The sequence below is a fragment of the Aythya ferina genome (genome assembly GCF_964211825.1).
Source record: "Aythya ferina genome assembly, chromosome: 1".
NCBI classification, from domain to species: domain Eukaryota; kingdom Metazoa; phylum Chordata; class Aves; order Anseriformes; family Anatidae; genus Aythya; species Aythya ferina.
In genome coordinates, this window is record NC_140296.1 from 47,029,257 (window position 1) to 47,049,985 (window position 20,729).

At 37.0% G+C, this 20,729-nt stretch overlaps 1 long non-coding RNA gene across 1 annotated transcript in view; it reads left to right on the forward strand.

The window, feature by feature from the left end:
- LOC311430364 overlaps positions 1-11,799 on the forward strand; it is a 376,701-nt gene extending 364,902 nt beyond the window's left edge. The window contains exons 4-5 of the long non-coding RNA XR_014688737.1: positions 11,586-11,628; positions 11,751-11,799. This is a non-coding gene — a long non-coding RNA (uncharacterized lncRNA). The remainder of the gene's footprint in view (positions 1-11,585; positions 11,629-11,750) is intronic.
- Positions 11,800-20,729: the final 8,930 nt, after the last annotated feature.

Consider the following 20,729-nt stretch of genomic DNA (forward strand, 5'->3'; position numbering starts at 1 on the left):
CTCCTTCAAAAAGAAACATATTAATGCATTACTTTATATAAAAATTTAAAAAATAAAAAAAGCTTTATTTCTCAGCTGCATATTTCCTGAATAACACTAAACAACATATTTTCAGAAAGCATTATTGTAGTGTTTTAAGAGGTTTATTGTATGAGAAACAAACTATTAATAAATAATTTCTGATTTAAATAAGCATGAATCATTCTTTATTGCAACAACATCTAATTTATATAGCAATCTTCACATAACCAGTTTGCAGGATACTTTATAGGATCAGATAAAACAAAGAATCATAAAAGTATTTCCCAATAAGTGGCAAAAGCAAGCAAACAAACAAAACAATAAGAACAGAGAAGAAAATCCAAGCTTACAGTAATTCAGAAGCTCATGTATTATTTTACAATGTTTTCCTTCAAGTAAATGAATGTACCAGGATTCCAATAATTTCAATTTATTATTGCATTTGAAATTGTCAAAATTATTACAAATCTGATATGCATTATGAGATTTTACTTTGCCCAGGTTTAGTAGAATTTCAACATATCCTGTTCAACAGACAGTTATTGGGAAAATGCTAAATATAATTATATGCTGTTCATTTCACAATTTGAATTTCCATATGTCTTCTGAAGAAAACATTACATTATGCAAATACAAGACATAGCAGAACAAAAATATGGGAATATAAAAATTAAACTCATAGAAATATGATTGATAAGGTCTTTATAATTTACAAGTTGATATATAGGTGAAATACAGGTGGGAAAAAATAAATAAAAAGTGCCTATTAAAATAAATTGCCACAGGGGTGACTGCAAAGCTTTTCAGAAGACAATTTCTACTTTATAAGCATTGTTATCATATCGTCATTGATTTTCAGAACAGTTATCTGGATGCACAGCAAATGACTGTAACTTGAATGAGCTGGAAATGAATTGACAATTTTGTAAGTAAGGACTGAAATACTTCGGTACATTTTGGAAAGAGTATGCACTATTTCAGAAATAATCAAAAAAGACTGATTCAGTTTACAACCATTATTAAAATGACTGTCTCTAAGACTACTTTTGTCAGGATAGTGATATTTTTTGGAAAATATTTTAAACATCAGAGAATTTAAAAAAAGACCCAAATCCAGCTTTGATAGTAAAAGATACAGTTTGGGGAAGTTCTACAAAATGGATTTTAAAATTTATCTCAGATTTTATTATTAAAAGAAAATAACTTAATCATATATATATAATATAATTCAGTCAGGATTATTCAGTCAGAATAATATATTTGGAATTTCTATGCTAAATCAATACTTACAGGTAGCAGAAGCACAAACTAAGAGATTTATGGACAAGAAAGTATATCAACAAATTGTAAAGCACAAGGCAGCCTCTGAATACTATTCCCATTTCTGTAATTCATACAATGAGTTCTTAATCTGTTCCTAGATGTCTCAGCAGTTCTGAATGTAGTAATTCTTAAAATATTATTTTTCTAGTTAATTTTCCTAAGTGCAGATTTAACAATCACAAATATTATCCAAACTGTTCATTCAACTGAATCTAATGAATTTATAACAGACCACAACTTTTCCTCTGGTTGTTACAGTTGAGTTTGTCATCAGCTTCAACACCCAAAACATTTTTTTTTTTCTTCTTCAAGAGTAGCAAAATTCTCATTTAAACAACTTGTTAATCATCAAAGTCAAACAATTGTCCTTAACATTCCCCAGATATTTCCAAGACCACTTGTACTCCTTTCTAGGAAATGCTGGTGATTAAAGACCACTGTGAGAATGAGGGCTTGAGACTATTAGACTTTGTCCAGCTTCATGGCTTCTTCCACTTGTCTAAGTTTATCATGTTTTCCTGCCATCATATCTTAATGGTTTCAGTTCATGGTTCATTTCAGCCTTGTTTTAGGCTTTCCTTAGTTGCCTTTGCTTTCCTAATTCCTGATATAGCTATTCTCAGAAGCTTCAAATGTTGTCACCTTGGTGAACGTGTTAGTCTAGGTGTTATAAATACATACAATTTTTATAACCTTTTTTCTTTTTTTCTTTTTTTCTCACCAAACTTCTTTTCTGCCATGCCTTCTGGTGCCCTCCCATCTGAAACTTCCCATTCATTCATTCATTCGTTAATATCACTTTTTCTGTCTCTCTTAAAGATTTCCATATGTTTAATTTAAGCATTTTTATGAGTAATATCCTTTTTTCCATTCATGAATAAGTAGCATCACAGTGCTCTTGCTGAATTATGCCTATATAATCTATGATCATTCATAATCTTGTAGAAACTGTCTATATAAATTATAATTTACAGTGTGACCAAAGAAAATATTTTGTAATGAGTGCTTTAGAATTTCTTCAGCATTTCTGAGAAAAATAAAGCATATACATTTCTATATGTTAGCAGAAACATACTTGTGGAGATTTAAAATGTTTCTATTTATCTATGCATACATACAGAATCATGGAATATCCTGAATTGGAAGGGACCCACAAGGATCATTGAATTCAACTGTGTGGCTCTACACAGGAGCACCCCAAAATAAACCATATGTCTAGCAGTGTTGTCCAAACACTTCTGGAATTCTGACAAGTTTGCTGCTGTGACCACTTCCATGGGCAGCTTGTTCAGTGCCTGATCACTCTCCCAGTGAAGACCCTTTTAATAACATTCATCTTGAACCTCTTCTGTCATTTCCTCGTGTCCTGTCACTGTCACCAGAGAGCAGAGATTAGCTCCTGTCCCTCTGCAACCCTTGTGAGGAAGCTGTGGGCTTCAGTGAGATCTACCCTCAGTCTCCTCTTCTCTAGACTGAACAAACCAACTGAACAAACGAGCTGCTCATTATATGTTTTGTCCTAGAACTTTCACCATCTTTGTTGCCCTTGTTTGGACACTCTTTAGTAGTTTTACATACTTCTTATATTGTGGCGCTCAACATAGTATTTGAGGTAGGGACACACCAGTTCAGAGTAGAGTTGGACAACCTTTTCCCTTGATTGGCTAGCAATGCCATCCTTGATGCACCCCAGGTTACACTTGGCCCTTTTGGCTGCCAGGACACACTGTGGACTCATATTTAACTTGTCATCAGTCAAAACCCCTGGATGCCTTTTTGTGGTGCTGCTCTCCAGCCTGTATATATATATATCCAGTGTTACTTCATACCAGGTACAGAATTTGGCATTTGCTCTTGTTAAACTTCATGGGGTCAGTGATTGCCCAACCTTCTCATTTGTCAAGGTCTTTCTGCAAGTCCTCTCTACCCTTGATGGTGGCAACAGCTCCTCTGAATTTAGTGTCATCTGCAAACCTACTTAGTATTTTTCATCATAGAAGTGGCCCTGCATCAAAAGAGGAGTGGACAGCCAGTCAAGGAGGTGATTTCACCCTTCTACTCTGCCCTTGTGAGGTCCCACTTGGAGTACTGCATCCAGATCTGGGGCCCTCAGAACAAGAAGTATGTGGACCTGTTAGAACGGGTCCAGAGGAGGGCCATGAAGATGATCAGAGGGCTGGAGTACCTCTCCTACAAAGAAAGGCTGAGAGAGCTTTAGTCTGGATGTTCAGCCTAAAGAAGAGAAGGCTCCAAGTAGATCTCATTGCAACCTTTCAATACTTAAAGGGGGGTTATAAAATAAAGATGGAGAGCAATGTTTTGCTCAGTCAGTTAATGAAAGGACAAGGGGAAATGATTTTAAACTAGGGAAGATTTAGATTAGAGATAAGGAAGAAAGTCTTCACTCAGAGAGAGGTGAGGCACTGGAACAGGCTGTCCAGAGAAGCTGTGGATGTCCCATTCCTGGAGGTGTACAAGACCAGGTTGGATGAGGCCCTGGGCAACCTGATCTAGTTGGTGGTGCCCCTGCCTATGGCAGAGGGATTGGAACTAGATGATCTTTGAGGACCCTTCCAACCAAAGCCACTATATGACATTATACTAACAACATACAAAAAGTATTCTGAGATAAATTCAAGCCATTCATGACTCTGACCATTTCATTAATTTGATATTTCTAGTCCACGTAATGAGAAAGAAATCCAACTGTGAACTGTCTGTTTGAAATCAGTAACTCTTCTTTGTCTAACCTCTCTGAAAGTTTGATAACTGCTAAATCTGGTTGATGGAAAAAAAGAAGCCTGTCCAGAATGTCATGTATATCTAACTGGTGCCCTGTCTAATCTGGCAGTTATGGTTTAATGTCCATAGTGCTGTACTTAAGTTTAAAGTCAAGCAAACATTTAAAATATTCAGTTACCATAGTCAGCTGTGATGAGTTGTCTGTGGTTTGCAGTCAAGTACTCAACCAGCTGCTCATTCATTCCCCTTCTCTCCACCAGGATGCTGAAGGTGGAGAAAACATGAAGAATGTGAGCAAGAAAGCTTGAGGGTTCAGACAATCAAAGGGTGATCATTTATCAGTTGCTACTGTGGACAAAACAGAAAATAACCTAACTTATATATATGCATATAGTTATATATATCCATATATATATCCAACAATAACTTAAGTAACATATATATATATATTTATGTATAATTATTGATTTAGGTATTGGCAAACAAAAAGGTAAGCATTAGGGAAATGCATAGGGAAAGCATAGAGGAAGCATAGGGAAAGTATATTTCCACCCTTTTCCTCCCAAAGTTAGCTTTGCTCTATCACTCCAGACACCTCTTCTCCCTCCACCTTTTTACATTTATGGGTTATATTCAGTCCCATCATTGAGGTAAAGACATAAAGAGCGTTCGTGTGTGTGTGTGTGTCTGCACGTGCACATGTGCGTGTGCGCATAGGGGTCGGGGAAGAAGAAGGAAAGAAAAGACAGAAGAAGCAAAATGTGATGCTAGTCCTATGATCTTGCACATAATATTGGACTTTGAGAATAATAACGTTATATATACCAATATTCTTAAAGGAATTAAAATAATTAATAGCCAAATAAACTAAAAGTAATAAAATTTAGATACTTGGGGCTTAATTAACCACATTAGTTTTACATATTTCTAACCCACATTGAGAATGATTGTGTAAATATATGTCCTGGTTTCAGTTAGAACAGAATTAATTTTCTTCCTAGTGGCTGGTAGAATGCTATGTTTTGGCTTAGGATGAGAAGAGTGCTGATAACACCCTGATGTTTTAATTGTTGCAGAGCAGTGCTTATACTAAGCCAAGGACATCTCAGCTTCTTGCTCTGTGCTGCCAACGGGCAGGCTGGGGGTGCAGTAAGAGCTGGGAGGGGACAGACCCAGGACAGCTGACCCAAACTAGCCAAAGGGGTATTCCATACCCCTTTAGCATCTGACGTCATGCTAAACAATATATAGGGGTGGCTAGCCGGAGGAGGGGGCGGGACTGCTCGGGGTTAGGCTGGGCATCGGTCAGTGGGTGGTGAGCAATTGCATTGTGCATCACTTGTTTGTACACATTATTATTAATAGTACTATTATCATAATTGTATTATTATTATTATTATTGTTATTATTATTTTCCTGTCTTATTAAACTGTCTTTATCTCAACTCATGGGCTTCACTTTCCATTTCTCTCCCCCGTCCCAGAGAGGGAGGGGGGAGGGTGAGCGAACGGCTGTGTGGTGTTTAGCTGCCAGCCGGGTTAAACCACGACAATATACATGAAAGATAATTATTATTATTGGAGTAAGTGATACAGTCTATGTGATTCAGGAAAATTTCTGAAATTCTGTACTAGACTATGCAATAAATAAGTTAATAAAATAAAATAAAATAAATTCTTAAATAAAACAGGTGGCATAATAACTAGTACCAAGGGGGAGCTGCTTACAGCCTCTTCTGTTACCAGGAACTGGCTTTATTCATCCAATAGCCAAGGAATTTCTGCAGGATAGAATCAAAGAATCATAGAATCATGGAATATCCCAGGTTGGAAGGGACCCATAAGGACCATTGAGTCCAACTCCTGGCACCACACAGGTCTAACCAAAAAATCAGACCATATGACTAAGAGTACAGTCCAAATGACTCTTAAACGCTGACAGGCTTGGTGCCATGACTACATCCTTGTGGAGCCTGTTCCAGTGCGTGATCACCCTCTCAGTGAAGAACCTTTTCCTGATATCCAACCTGAACCTACCCTGACACAGCTTGACACCATTCCCTTGGGTCTTATCGTTGGTCACTAAAGAGAATAGATTGGTGCCTGCCTCTTCAGTCTCCCTCATGAGGAAGCTGTAGACCACAATGAGTCCCCTCAGCTTCCTTTTTCCAAACTAAACTAGACTGTTCAGCCTGTAATTGACCTCAGCCACTCCTCATACATCTCCCCCTCTAGGCTCTTCAACATCTTAGTAGCCCTTCTATGAACACTCTCCAATAGTTTCACATCCTTTTTGTACTGTGGTGCCCAGAACTGTACACAGTACTCAAGGTGAGGCTGCACGAGTGCAGAGTAGAGCAGAACAATCACTTCCCTCGACTGACTAGCAATGCCATGCTTGATGCACCCCAGGATACGGTTGGCCCTCCTGGCTGCTAGGGCACACTGCTGGCTCATATTCAGCTTGCTGTCTACCAAAACCCACAGATCCCTCTCTGTGGGGCTGCTGTCCATCATCTCGTCACCCAGTCTGTATGTATAGCTAGGGTTGCCCCTTCCCAGCACTTACTCTTGTTAACCTTCATGTGGTTGGTGATCGCCCAGCTCTCTAGTCTGTCCAGACCTCTCTGCAAGGCCTTTTCACCCTCAACAGAGTCAACAACTCCTCCCACACTGTACTTGTAATATAACACAGCAAAGCACAGCAGAGTCCTGGGCATGCTTGAGTTAAGTGCACTGTGGATCACTGACTACTCAAACCACAATACTCTTACAGCTAGGATCAAGGAAAACCAAACATTTGAGAATGCCCTCAAGGTAGGTAGGTCTCCATTTGTTGGTGTTTTTAATGAAAGAAGACAGTGAACATAGAATTTGTTGTTTCATCCTTATCTTCAACCAACAATTTAACTTCTACATAGCCAGAACATGATGGTAGAAAATTTCAGTCTGTAAAATGTATCAGCTGCATCTGCTGCTAGACACTATTTTAACTGAAAATCCGTAAGTTACTATCAAGTTGTTCAAAGACTGCTATTTTGTCCAGAAAGGCAACTGATATCCGATTTGTCAACCCAACTCTGTTAAACATTGTTAAATGCAGTTAAACCACAAGATGATATGATCCTACAAAATACATTTTGATTCCTTTTTAGTAAGAAGATGATGTGTAAAATTAGACATTTCATTATACTCTTGAGATTGTAAATGTAGTTATTACTTGTAGAACTAGAACATATGATTTGCAAATCAAACTTCAAATTACCTGCATTTTTTTAATAAAAATACATTTCTTATATGCAGAAATGTTTTGGGCATGCTGTTTTATTTTTTTTTTCTTATTATTTTTACATATTTTTAAAAAGTAACTATTGTTTTTTTAAATACCATGTTATTGCAAAACTGTCCTTGTTCTTGCTTTTTTTTTTTTTTTTTTTTTAATTTAATTATTCCTCATTCCTATATCTGAAACACAAAGCAAACATTGGAATGCCCATATCTCGTGAAATAGAAAATTAATCAGAATCAGCTGGATATATATTTTTCAGAATAAATTCTCATTTTTCATATTTTTTCAGATTTACATTTTCATTCCAAAATAGTAAGAAAAACAATCTCTTAGGAATGCTTTTGAATGCTAAATGCAGAATTCCATGGCAGAATAATGCTGCTGTTTATCATAATCTACAGGTTAAAACAATTTGATGTACCTTTGATATATATTTGAAACATCAATAATATCAATGTATATTTTTGTATATTATTCTGCAAATACTAGATTACTGTAACTGAAAGTGTGTATTATATTTGCTATTAAATATCAAGCATAGTTATATTTGCTATTTAATATCGAAACAAGGACAAAAATGAACCAGAAAAGATAAGGTTCCTTCCTCAGCATCACCAAAAGATGCTGAGGAAGTCAGAACACCCTATACCAGTGCAACCATTTCAAAGAAAAGCTGATTCAAGATTTATTTTTTTTTTAATTTTGTCTTTGATTAGAACCCTTTAGGTTTTGCTATAGTCTAAACCTTGCTTTCATCAATATAGGGCATAAAAAGTCATAAAAGCACCTGATCTGGGATCATAACTATTTATATCTCTACCATCTCTCAACATCTCTATATGACACAATATGTCATAGCTATCCTACTGTAATAAACAGAAATATAAACAGTCTTGGACAAAAAACTTTTTGACATCTAATATATATATATATATATATACATACACACAATATATATATAATATATATAATATTATAATAATATATATATTATATATTATTTAAAATAAATAATAATATATGTGTGTGTGTGTGTGCGTGCGTGTGTGTACCATATATATACATATCACAGAACAGCTCGGACTGGAAGGGACCGTAAAGATCATGCCATGGGCAAGGATGCCACCCACTAGATCAGATTTCCCAGGGCCTCATCCAACCTGGTCTTGTACATCTCCAGGAATGGGGTGTCCACAGCTTCTCTGGACAACCTGTTCCAGTGACTCACAACCCTCCGAGTTAAGAATTTCTGCATTACATCTAATCTAAATCTATCCTCTTTTAGTTTAAAACCATTTCCCCTTGTCCTATCATTATCTGCCTGAGTATAAATTTGCTCTCCATTTTTATTTTATAAGACTCCTTTAAGTATTGAAAAGCCACAATGTGGTCACCCCTGAGCCTCTTCTTCTTTAGGCTGAATATCCCCAGCTCTCTCAGTCTTTTTTCATAGGAGAAACATATATTTTATATATAATACATATATTAATTCTCCTAATATTAAATTTTTTCATCCACCTCAGTTTTATCTATATCTTTTTGATCATGAGACTCCAGATGTATGCCACAGGGATTACAGCAAAAAGATGAAGAAATTAAACTCTTTTCTTATGTTAAATTCAGTTCTTCTGTTCAAGGTATTTTTGAAATCTATACCTTTCAGAAGAACAGCTAATCTTTTGGGGAACAAAAACTTTTATTCAGCAATAATAATACATAACAATAAAAATAGCATTATGATCTAGAAAACAGTTACAGTCAAATTTTACATTACTAATCTTTATCTTCAATTTAATAGCTATATTTCTGAAAATTTGTCAAGTACCTACAGTTTAAAAAAACAACTTAACATAGAAAATCAGCATTTCCTAGTGTTGCTGACAGCTATTATAGGTTCTATCTATTCTGCAGCAAAAGATTTTCCAAAAGGAAAATTTCCAAGTGTCTGGTAGCTCAAGAAGATTAAAGAAATATTAAAGTATGTTAGAAGAAAAACCTACTAGACCTAGGGCAACAATGCATGCATTAAAGTTAAGTACTCATAGATATTTTCCTAATTATCAAGGAAATCAATCAGTCAAACAAACCAAACCAAACAAAAAAAAAATAAACTAAACAAACAAAGAAAAAAATAAAAAGACTTTTTTTTTTTTTTTTTTTGGATGTTATTGTGATACAGTGAAATACATCCTGCAGGATATAAAATCCCTTATTGGAGAAATTTAATTTATTTTTTTCCATGTATGCATGATAAACGAAAAATGTAGAAAACTGTCCACTGTGCTCATTTTAAACTTAATGGAGCAAACAAAATCCCATACAGTTCCTTTATTTCAGAAATAAGAATTTGTAAGCTTTATGGTATATTTATATCATGTCAACCATTAAATTTCCTTTTTTTTTTTTTTTTTTTTTTTTTTTTTTTTTAAGGTGGAAACAAACATAAAAAATAATTCATTATAATCCAGGAACTTAATTCTCTTTATCAGTCCACAGTCCACGCTATATATTTGTTTCAGTGGAAGAAAGTGTGCAATGCAATTTTCTGAATTTCTTCAAGACCATCATTTTCAACTCTTGCACCGCCTTTGTTGTGACACATACATAATGAACTCTTGAGACTTTTCTGCTCAGTCCCATAATAATATGATGTAATCATAACCAAATTAATTGTATTCTCTCCAGCTGTTTGTTGTGGAGTTGTGGTAAAATATACCTTCCAGTGTAAACATGCAGACACTTCAGTAGTAAGCATCAATCCAATTGTGTTTTGTATTCTATTGTACTTTTTGAAAACACGATTTTTGTTTTCAATTTTTTATATTAATGACAATTTTGAAAGGGGTGCTGTACTTATTTCTGTCTACCTTAAGATTACTCAGAGTTCCATTTTCACACTTTCTGAAAGACCATTAGGTAAAATTATTACTGTATTAGTAGAAAACATTTTAGTTTTACAGATTTTCTTTTGGATCTCTATAGTGAAGGAAATGACACTGTTCAGTCTTTGAAGACCACAATTGCCTACATATTTCACTGTATTTTTAATTCTCTTATGTGTAGGCCCCTGCTGCACACATTTTGTAGATAGACGAATTGGCATACAAATAGATGAAGAGTGTCTTGACAGCCATAAAAATAGAAAAATACGAATTCAGACTAGACTTCAAATTTTATATGCCAGTTCAGCACCTGAAACCAAGGAAGAACAAATTGTCAATTATAGATAGACATAAAGAACCAAAAAAGGCATGATCCTATCCTTCATTTCTGAGGGTTCTGTGAATATGGGAACATACATTTAATCATGATGAAATCAGGAATTTTGTCATTTACTTTTCCACTATCTTGAACTTTGGGCTTTATCTTTAAATATTTCTAATTTCTATTGTCATATATACAGGTGCTTTATATGATTTGTGCATGACAAATGCATGTCCAGACATATGAAGTGAAATTTTATCATAGGTTGATTAGTCCTGTAATAAGCTTCATTGAATAGCTAATTATTAGCCTACTCCTTTTGGAAATACGCTAGAGATACGAGCTCTACAATGTACTGAATATTACAACTTTTACAACTATAAATCTCTCTCTCTTTTTTTTTTTTTTCTTTTCAGTTTAATTTCTTACACTGTCTTTGTCGTTATTGTTTTACAGACATAATTGTGATTATTAAGATGTTGAAGGATAATAAAAAAATACAACATATCGTACATATCTATGAGATATGATTTTCTGCAATAATATGCATTATTGCCTAGAACAGTAATTATCATGACAGTAAATGAAACGTTAAAAAATAATATGTAACTGTGTTAGTAATATCAAGACTGTTCACATTTCATGCCAATCAAATGCCCTTATTCCCTCTTAATGCGTGTTCAAGGCTCCAAATTGAAGAGCAGAGATAATTATTTGTAGAAGAAAAACTGTCGGAATTTGAAAAGGAAGTCTTAAGGGTAGAAGGTATAACATCTTTGCATGTTCAGGGATATACCTATAATATTACAAAATGTACACATACACATTCAAGCAACAGTTTATCTACAACAGCTGAGTTTAAAAAAGTTTTGTGGTCTTAAAAGTTTACAGCAACATATACAACTATTAGAGAATCTAAACTACTGGATAATGACTCTTTCTAACAACTATTAATTGTATTGTTGTATTGTATTGATTGTGTCATGCATTTGTTTCTCTCTATATAGTTCTCCAAGAAATATTCCAATCCGCTAAGGTTTACAGCTTCAGGTATGTCACAACTGAATTTGCAATTTCTTCATAATTCAGGATATATGTCATTTACTTTTCCATTATCTTGAACTTTGGACTATATCTTTACACATATTTAATATCTATTATCATTTATATAGGTATAAACAACACAGCTGCAAAGAAGCAGTGAGTCAAGTTCAGTATCCTTCTGTCATATATGGTAGGTCACTCTGCCAAATTGTGTTCAAATAACTGCTTTACTCATGTTCATTAGTCTTTGATCTTAAATAAATGTCTTTTTCTCCAGTGGATTTTATTTACGTAGTGAGTTATTCTCTCTGAATCAGTATATAGGCTCTGAAATGTATCAAATCCCAGAGGGCAGATAATTCTATCAGAGATCCATTATCCTTGCCTAGTTTACCTGCCTTCTAAAGAAATCAGATTTGGGTTTTATTCCCTTCTCCAAACATCCTAATCAAATTTGTGTATCTTAAGTTGAACCTTAAATTTCATTCTCCTGGCAAACTAGATTGTATGAACTGTTAAAAGTGTTCAGCAATTGTGTTTAAAGAAAGATAGAAATCAATTCAAAAATGTCTTCTCAAAGAAAACTTAGTTTCTTAGTAGATGTTTTGTTCAGAAAGGGGTGCAAGGTTCTTTGTGGATCTCAATAACCAAGGCACAGAAGAAATTGGTGTAATATAACCATAATAATAATTATAATGATAATAATGGTAACACCACCACCACCAACAACAGCAACTACATTAATGGAAATAAGAAATGTAGATAGCTAGTTAATATTAAGTCCCTCCAGATGCTGGGAACCACTGTGATGCAGCATCAGGTGGACCCCTGCTGGACAGTCATGACAGGCTGTGCAAATTCCAGCCATGCAGAGGTTCACCATCATGGCTCTCCTTGCCCCTCCTGCCCACTAATGGAACTTTTTATAACTACTATAACAAACAAAAGTATCCATCTTTTTTGATAGGTAAGAGTGCCATGTTCTAAATGTTCAAAAAAATTAGTCTTTTGAGCAAAACTGTAAGAATTCATTTCTTTTTTAAAATCAAAATACAATAGCTGTAGAAGGTTAATTTAATTTCAGACAATAAGAAATCTGACTGAGGACTAAAAGTACAACATAGGACAGTTAAATGGGTGAAAAAAGCTCAAAAAAAACAAACAAACACATTTGTATCATTTAACAGAAAATTCTGTGCAAAACTTTCAGAGAGCTTAAAACTTTTTTTTTTTTTTCTTTCTTTCAGAAAGCATAAAATCACTTTACAAGACTTTGTAATGGACTCCCCATTTCTGAAGACTTTAGTCAGAGACTGAATATTTTGATATGTTTGAAATAAGAATTAATTCTTAAAAGTGGAGAAAAATGCAGAAAATCAAAGCTTGATTAAAAAAATAATAAAAATCTTATTCAGTCTTACTGAATGTGTTACTTTTTCCTTACAGTGATTAGCTCCTGTTGGGATGGCTTTGATCATAGTGAAAATGTTTGGAGGGAATGTATGGAAGACAATGCTCCCACATAATTTTTCTTCCTTGATTTTTTTTGAACCTTGCTAATAATATCTTTTGTTCTTGTTCTTGTTCTTGTTCTTGTTCTTGTTCTTGTTCTTGTTCTTGTTCTTGTTGTTCTTCTTGTTCTTCTTGTTCTTCTTGTTCTTCTTGTTTTTCTTGTTCTTGTTCTTCTTCTTCTTCTTCTTCTTCTTCTTCTTCTTCTTCTTCTTCTTCTTCTTCTTCTTCTTCTTCTTCTTCTTCTTCTTTTTCTTCTTGGTATTACATAAGTAAGCAATACGAAACAAATTAACTTTTTTATTATTGTTTGGTCTTTATGTTATGAGATTCTACAGTTTGACAGTTATACACACACAGAGTACTATAAGTGAAAAGGAATATGGAATACTTCTTGAAGAAAGTTCTTTTTAAATGCCAATGGCTGTATGTGAGTATAGACATACAGACATATATCACCATGAGGCCTGGAACAGATTGCCCAGGGAATTAGTGGAATCTCCATCCTCAATCCTCAGTTTTCTTCCAAAACTTCACTGGACAAAAGCCTTGAGAAGGGTGGCCTGAATTCAATGTTGTCCATCCTTTGAGCAGTATTTTAGCATAGAAAACTCCCCAGGGTTAAAACCTGAATAAATCTTCGATATTTTAATGGTGTTTTTGTTTGTTTGCTCATTTGTTTGTTTTGTTTTCCCCTATAAAACAACAACAAAATATCAACATAGTTTCCTCTACCATGTTTCATCCCAGTATTTGTAGTTTTTCCAATATTTCCCTCTGTACTAGAGGTGGAACACTGAAATACAAGTCAGATTTGAAATTTCTTAACATAGGCTAATACCTCTATTTGTTCTTGAGCACATCACAATACTTTTTAACTGAATCAAGATTAGGAAAGCAATGTATAGGAAAAGCTTGGACTTTATCTTCTGTATAGCTAACTTTCTATATAACCCTTCTATTTAGCTATCTCAATATGATATTTTTTAATTTTACTCAATAAGAAATCTTTACATACATTTTTATGTAATATAACAAGCTAAAATATACCAAATATGCCATATGTATTTCAACAATTCAGTTTTTGAATGGTCATTCTCAAAGTAGCATTTTAAAACCCAAAAAACTGAACACATTTCTAAAATGTGTCTTATCATATCTCTTCTTCTGTATTTAGGGATTGATTATTTCATAGTGTTGTATTGGGTTTACATGGCAGGGAATTGGTTTGCCAGAGCGTTGGGCCTGTAGGAGTGGTCTCTCTGGGAATAGTCCAGAAGCTGCCCCATGTTAGTTAAGGGCCAGTTTCAGCCAGCTCCAAAATGGATCCACTGCTGACCAAAGATTAGCCAATGCTCAATGCTGGTTGTGCCTCTGTGAGAGAATATTTGAGAAACGAAACAATGGGTGCACAACAGCAGTTGGGAGAGAGGGAAGAGTAAATGCAGACAGAGGCAGTCCTGCAGACACCAAAATCAGTAAAGGATATGTTGCAGGTGCAGAAGCAGAAATTCTCCTGCAGCCCTTGGAGAGGCCCATGGTGGAGCAGTCTGTCCCCCTGCAGCCTATGGGATACTACGGCAGAGCAGATCTCCATGCTGCAGCCCATGGAGAGGTCCACATAGGATTAAGTGGATCTTGCCTGAAAGAGGCTGCGGCCCTTGGAGAACCCCCACAAAAGCAGGCCCCAGACTGGAGCTGCAGGCTGTGGAGAGAAGCCCATGCAGGAGCAGGGGATCTGGCAGGATCTGTGGACCCTGGGGCACCCATGTTGTAGCAGTCCACTCCTGAAGGATGGATTCCATGATACAGACTAATATTGGAGCAGTTCTTGAAGAGTTGCTATCTGTGGGTGTCGTGGTTCCGCTCGAGTGGGCAGCCGAGCTCCACCACAGCCGCTCTCTTACTCCCCTTCCTCAAAGAGGAATGGGGAGAAAATATATAAAAAGGGCTCAAGGGTTGAGATAAGGACGAGAAAATCATGAAATAATTATTGTAACGGGCAAAACAGACTCAGCATAAGAAGATAGTAAGATTTATTGCCTATTACTAACAAGCGAGAGAAGTGAGAAAACAAAGGAAGAAAAAAAACAAAAGTGCCTTCCCCCCCATCCACCCTCTTCCACCTCCTTCCCCCGAGTGGCGCAGGGGAATGGGGGAATGGGGGTTATGGTCAGTCTACAGCACTTCTTCTCTGCCGCTCCTTCTCGGTCACTCTCATCCTCTGTGCTGTGGGGTCCCACCCACGGGATGCAGTCCTTGGTGAACAGATCCAGCATGGGCTTCCCACAGGCAGCAGCTCTTCCAGAACTGCTCCAGATATGGGTCCGTACCACGGGGTCCATCCCTCAGGAGAAAACTGCTCCAACCTGGCTCCCCTACGGGCAGCAGCTCCTGCCAGGTCACCTGCTCCTGCGTGGTCTCCTCTCCACGGGCTACAGGTCCAGCCCGGAATCTGCTCTGGCAGGGGTCTTCCACAGGCGGCAGCCTCCGTCGGTGCAGGGCCACCTGCTCCACCGTGGTCTCCTCCACGGGCTGCAGCGTGGAACCCTGCTCCACCGTGGTACTCCATGGGCTGCAGGGGGACATCCTGCTTCACCATGGTCCTTACCACAGGCCGCAGGGGACTTCTGCTCTGGCGCCTGGAGCACCTCTCCCCCTCCCTCTACACTGACCTTGGCACCTGCAAGGCTGTTCTCTCACTCCCAGCTGCTGTCTGGCGCAGCGTTTTTTCCCTGTCTTAAATATGCTCTCACAGAGGCGCAAAACAACATCGCTTATTGGCTCAGCTCTGGAAGACAGTGGGGCCCTTCCCAAACATGGGGCAGCTTCTAGATCTTTCTCACAGAAACCACCCCTATGGCTCCCTGCTACCAAAACCTTGCCACGTAAACCCACTACAGTGGGAAGCCCACATAGGATCAATTTTGGGAAGGATGGCATCATATCAGAGGGAACCCATGCTAGAGCTGGGGAAGAGAGTGAAGATGGAAGAGCAACAGATGACAAAGCGTTATGGACTGACTACAACCTCCATTTCCCATTCACCTGTGCCAGGAGCAAGAGGGTAGATAGGGGAAGGGTGGTTTTAGTTCACTTTTAGTTTCTCACTGTTTTAGTCTGTTAGTAATAGGTAATAAATTATATTAATCACCCTGCACTGAATCTTTTTTTTTTTTTTTTTTTTTCCACTTACAGTAATTGGTAAAAAATCTCCATGTCCTTATCTCAACACTTGAGTCATTTTTTGTTGTATTTTCTCTACCTCCTCTTTTCAGGAGGGAGTGTAAGAGGGTGGTTGTGGTGGAGCTCAGCCAAACAGAAGTTCATAATAAGTTTGCATCACAGAGCAGTCATACTTTCTATGTTCTGGAGACATATTTCTGGAATAGACACGTAGTCAACATAGTAAATAAATGAAATTTGATTTTTTTTTCTGTAATTCTTAGAACATAATTTCATTTAAAAAAAAAAAAAAAAAAGTCTACTCTGAGTTCTCCTGATCTCTATGACAGAATCATAGAATTATTTAGGTTGGAAAAGACCTCCAAGACCATCTGGTCCAACCATCCACATACAAACAATATCACCCACTAAACAATGTCCCTAAGCACCACAGCTAACCTTTCTTTAAACACCCCCAGGGACAGTGACACCACCATTTCCCTGGGCAATCCATTTCAATGCCTGACTACTCTTTCTGAGAAGAAGTTTCTCCTAATTCTTAACCTGAACCTCCCATGCTGCAACATGACGCCCTCTAGTCCTATCACTTGTTATCTGTGAGAAGAGGCTGACTGCCAGCTCCCCACTACTTCCTTTCAGGCAGCTGTAGAGAGCAAGAAGATCTCACTTGAACCTCTTCTTCTCCAGACTAAACAACCCCAATTCCCTAAGTCACTCCTCATAGGACTTTTGTCCCAGATTCTTCACCAGCTTCACAGCTCCCATTGGCCTCTGCCCATCAGAGATCTGTGGTAGCTTTATTATATTGAAACTATTTTTACCCTTTTCCATAGAATATTCTCTGTAAAAAGAGAATTTATCAAGGAGACAGGATATGCTGAATTTTGAGACAACTTACATTATTTTCAAGCTAAAATCAATATCGAGTCCCTGAAATAATATTCTGGAACCTCACTGACTAGGAAAATTTTGCTAGCATGGTTTGAGGCAATTACAGTAGCACACAAAAGTATTTTATAAGGATAATCAGCAAACTGTCAAATGATAAGGTTTGCATTCCATTTTGACAAACTAAAAAGTAACTGTACATTAGCCTTGACTCACCTCCTTTGCTTTCTCATCCACTTAGCTGCAGTATTTTAATTCCCAAACTGCATTACCTACTTTTGCATACTGTCATTATAACTTTCCTTGGAAAGAACCCGTGATCACTGCAAAAATGATTCTGACTTCACAACAGAAGGCTGTTTTTTGAAGAAGGAAAAATTATTAAAAAATAATATCCAAAACTTCCACCAGTCTTCCTACAATAAAATTCTTGAGAACACATTTTCTTTCAATGAAGATGTCAACATCTTTTGGAAAGAGAGACAGTATTATCAGAGTCTTTTCACAGACCAAACTAACTAACTATTTAAATAAAGTGTAATGTATCTCAGTTTTACTTATCTCTCTGCAAAGCTCATGAAAATATATATTGCACAAAAATACATTCAGCCTTTGGAAGTCTGTAGTATATATGCATTACAAAAAATACAAAGTTTTTGTTTGTTTGTTTGTTTGTTTGTTTTTAATATTCACTACATAATTTACATAGTTTAACATCACCTGCATACAAAAGAGGATATAAGATCACAAATCTTTTGCAGAGTCCTAGAAGAATACAAATATCTTGGAACCTATATTCAGAAAAAGCAAACTATTCTTTAGACAGTTTGCTTTAGTTATATGGAATACTGTGTGCATTAAAATGAATACTTGAACTGAATTAACGGCAGACACATTGCTGCTCTGATGTTGCTATAAAGGCAAGTCATGGAATTTTATGTTAATGCAAATCTTTTGCACAATTCACATAGAGTCATAGAGTGAAAAGGGCATTTATGTCATCTGTCCTAATTTAAATAAAATTAATTCATGAAGAGAGTCTAAGTACCTGAATGATAAAGGATAGTGACTAAATTCTTCATAACCAGGGGTGAGCACTGATCATCAAAGTAATCAAAAAGACATTGATTGACTCCAAATACCTATGTTCAGAGGACATTGATGTATTGGGTGCAGGCGGCAAAGTGTTGGCAAATGTGGAGCTTCGTCTGAGAAGAAGCTAGGGGCTGCCCTGTGTGAGCTAGCCAGTTCTAACTGGCTCTAATAGTCCCACAGCAAGGCACAACTGAGCCAAGATAGTGGGGTCTCTCTGGAAATGTTATTCAAGAAAGAGCAAAAAATGATGAACAGGTAGCAAGTAGTGGAGAAAGTAAAAAGAAAAAAGAAAAAAAAAAAAGGAAGAAAAAGAAAAAAAAAAAAAAAAGAAAAGAAAAAAAGAAAAGAAAAAGGAAGAAACAAAAGAGGGAACACCAAGGGGAGAGGAGAAGAGGAGGAGGTCCTTCACAAGTGGGAGTTTGGCAGTTAGTCAAGGCTTACCCAGCACAATAATTCCAAAATCTACAGTGGACAAAAAGTATTTCACAGAATTCTACTTCCAAATTCAAGCTGTATATCAGGAAATATTTGAAGGTGAAATGAAAGTTTGATGCAAACATAATCAAAATAGGACTTACACATGCAATACATGTGGAAGAAAGCACCCAGATGCTAATCTGCATCTGGCACTGTAAAAATCAGGCTAATGTTGTAGAACTTAATAAAACAGCTGAAGTTCAACCCTGTTTTTGCAGACTTCTAACAGCTTCAGAGTTGAATATTATGCTATAAGAAACCTGTTAATCTGAATGCATATATTTTTATACATATGTGTGTAGGTATTTGGATGGAAATAATGGTAAATAGATTGTTTTTATTTTGTGCTTTTTTTTTTTTTCTAACATATTTTTCATTTTACTTTCACTAAAACTGTGTAGATACACTGCTCTTTATTTTATCTTAATACTGATTTGCTTTAAGGATAACTTTATGAGTGACAGGTCCTCAAACAACTGTTTTGACAAATACTTTGTGTAGTGGGTTTACCAAAACCTTGACAAGGTTTTGGTAGTGGGGGGCATAGGGGTGGCTTCTTGTAAGAAAAATCCAGAAGCTGTCACATGTTAGATAAGGGCTTTGCTTCTGGCTAGAGCCGAGCCAATAATTTATGTTGTTCACACCTTTGTGAGAGCATGTTTAAAAAAGGGAAAAAACTGCTGCTCAACAGCAGCTGGGAGAGAGAGGAAGGAAAAACAACCCTGCAGACCCCAAGGTCAGAAGAAGGAGGGCAGGAAGTGCTCCAGGTGCTGAAACAGAAGTTCCCCTGTGGCCCGTAGAGAGGGCCACAGTGAAGCAGGCTGTCCCCCTGCAGCCCATGGTGTACCAGATTTTCATGCTGCAGCCCTTAGAGGAGACCTTCTGACCTGAAGGAAGCTGTGTCTTGTGGAGAACCCCTGCTAGAGCAGATTCCAGGCCGGACCTGTAGCCTCTAGTTAGGGGACCATGCAGGAGCAGGTGATGTGGCAGGAGCTGTTGTCTGTTCCTGCCACATCACCTGCTCCTGCATGGTCCCCTAACTAGAGGCTACAGGTCCGGCCTGGAATCTGCTCTAGCAGGGGTTTTGTTCCTGATGAATGGACCGCATGGTATAGACCCATATTTGGAGCAGTTTTTGAAGAGCAGCAGCCTGTGGAAAGCCCATGCAGGATCAGTTTGGGAGGGTCTGAATCCCATGTGAGGGATACCATGTTGGAGTTGGAGAAGAGAGTGAATAAGAATGAGCAGAGGAGACGAAGTGCTATAGACTAACTCTGACCCCCATTCCCTCCTTCTCCTGCACCGCTTGGGGGGGAAGGAGGTGGAAGAGGGTAGATGGGAGAAAGGTATTTTTGGTTTCTTTGTTTCTCACTTCTATAGTTTGTTAATAATAGGTGATAAATTTTACTATCTTCCTACTCTGAGTCTGTTTTGCCTGCCACAATAACTACTGAGTGTTCTCCCTGTCCTTATCTCAAACCTTGAGCCCTTTGCATTGTATTTTCTCCCCCTTTCTCTTTGAGGAGGGTGAGTGAGACAGCAGTTGTGGTGGAGCTTGGCTGGCCACCCAAGTAAAAACACCACACTTTGATATTCTGTTTAAAGGAATGAAGAAATTCTTAAGGCATACTTTCTGCACCACAACAAGGGCAATGTTACTGCTGGGTTTTTAACAATTAGCATATGAATAGTAAGTCACATTCCTCCATAACACCTCAGGAAGGACCAGAAACTTATTTACTTCCAGCAGGATGGGAAATTGTACTTAAAAAAAAAAAAAAAAATCATTTCTAAAAGACCTGATCTCAAAGGTATATATAACTATATATATATATTTACGCAACTTCTATGTAAAAATATAGATCTCTAAAAATATAGATCATGCCTACACATTTTGACTGGGGGTCAAGCAGTGGCTCTCAAAAGTTTTTGGACAATGAACATTTCCAATT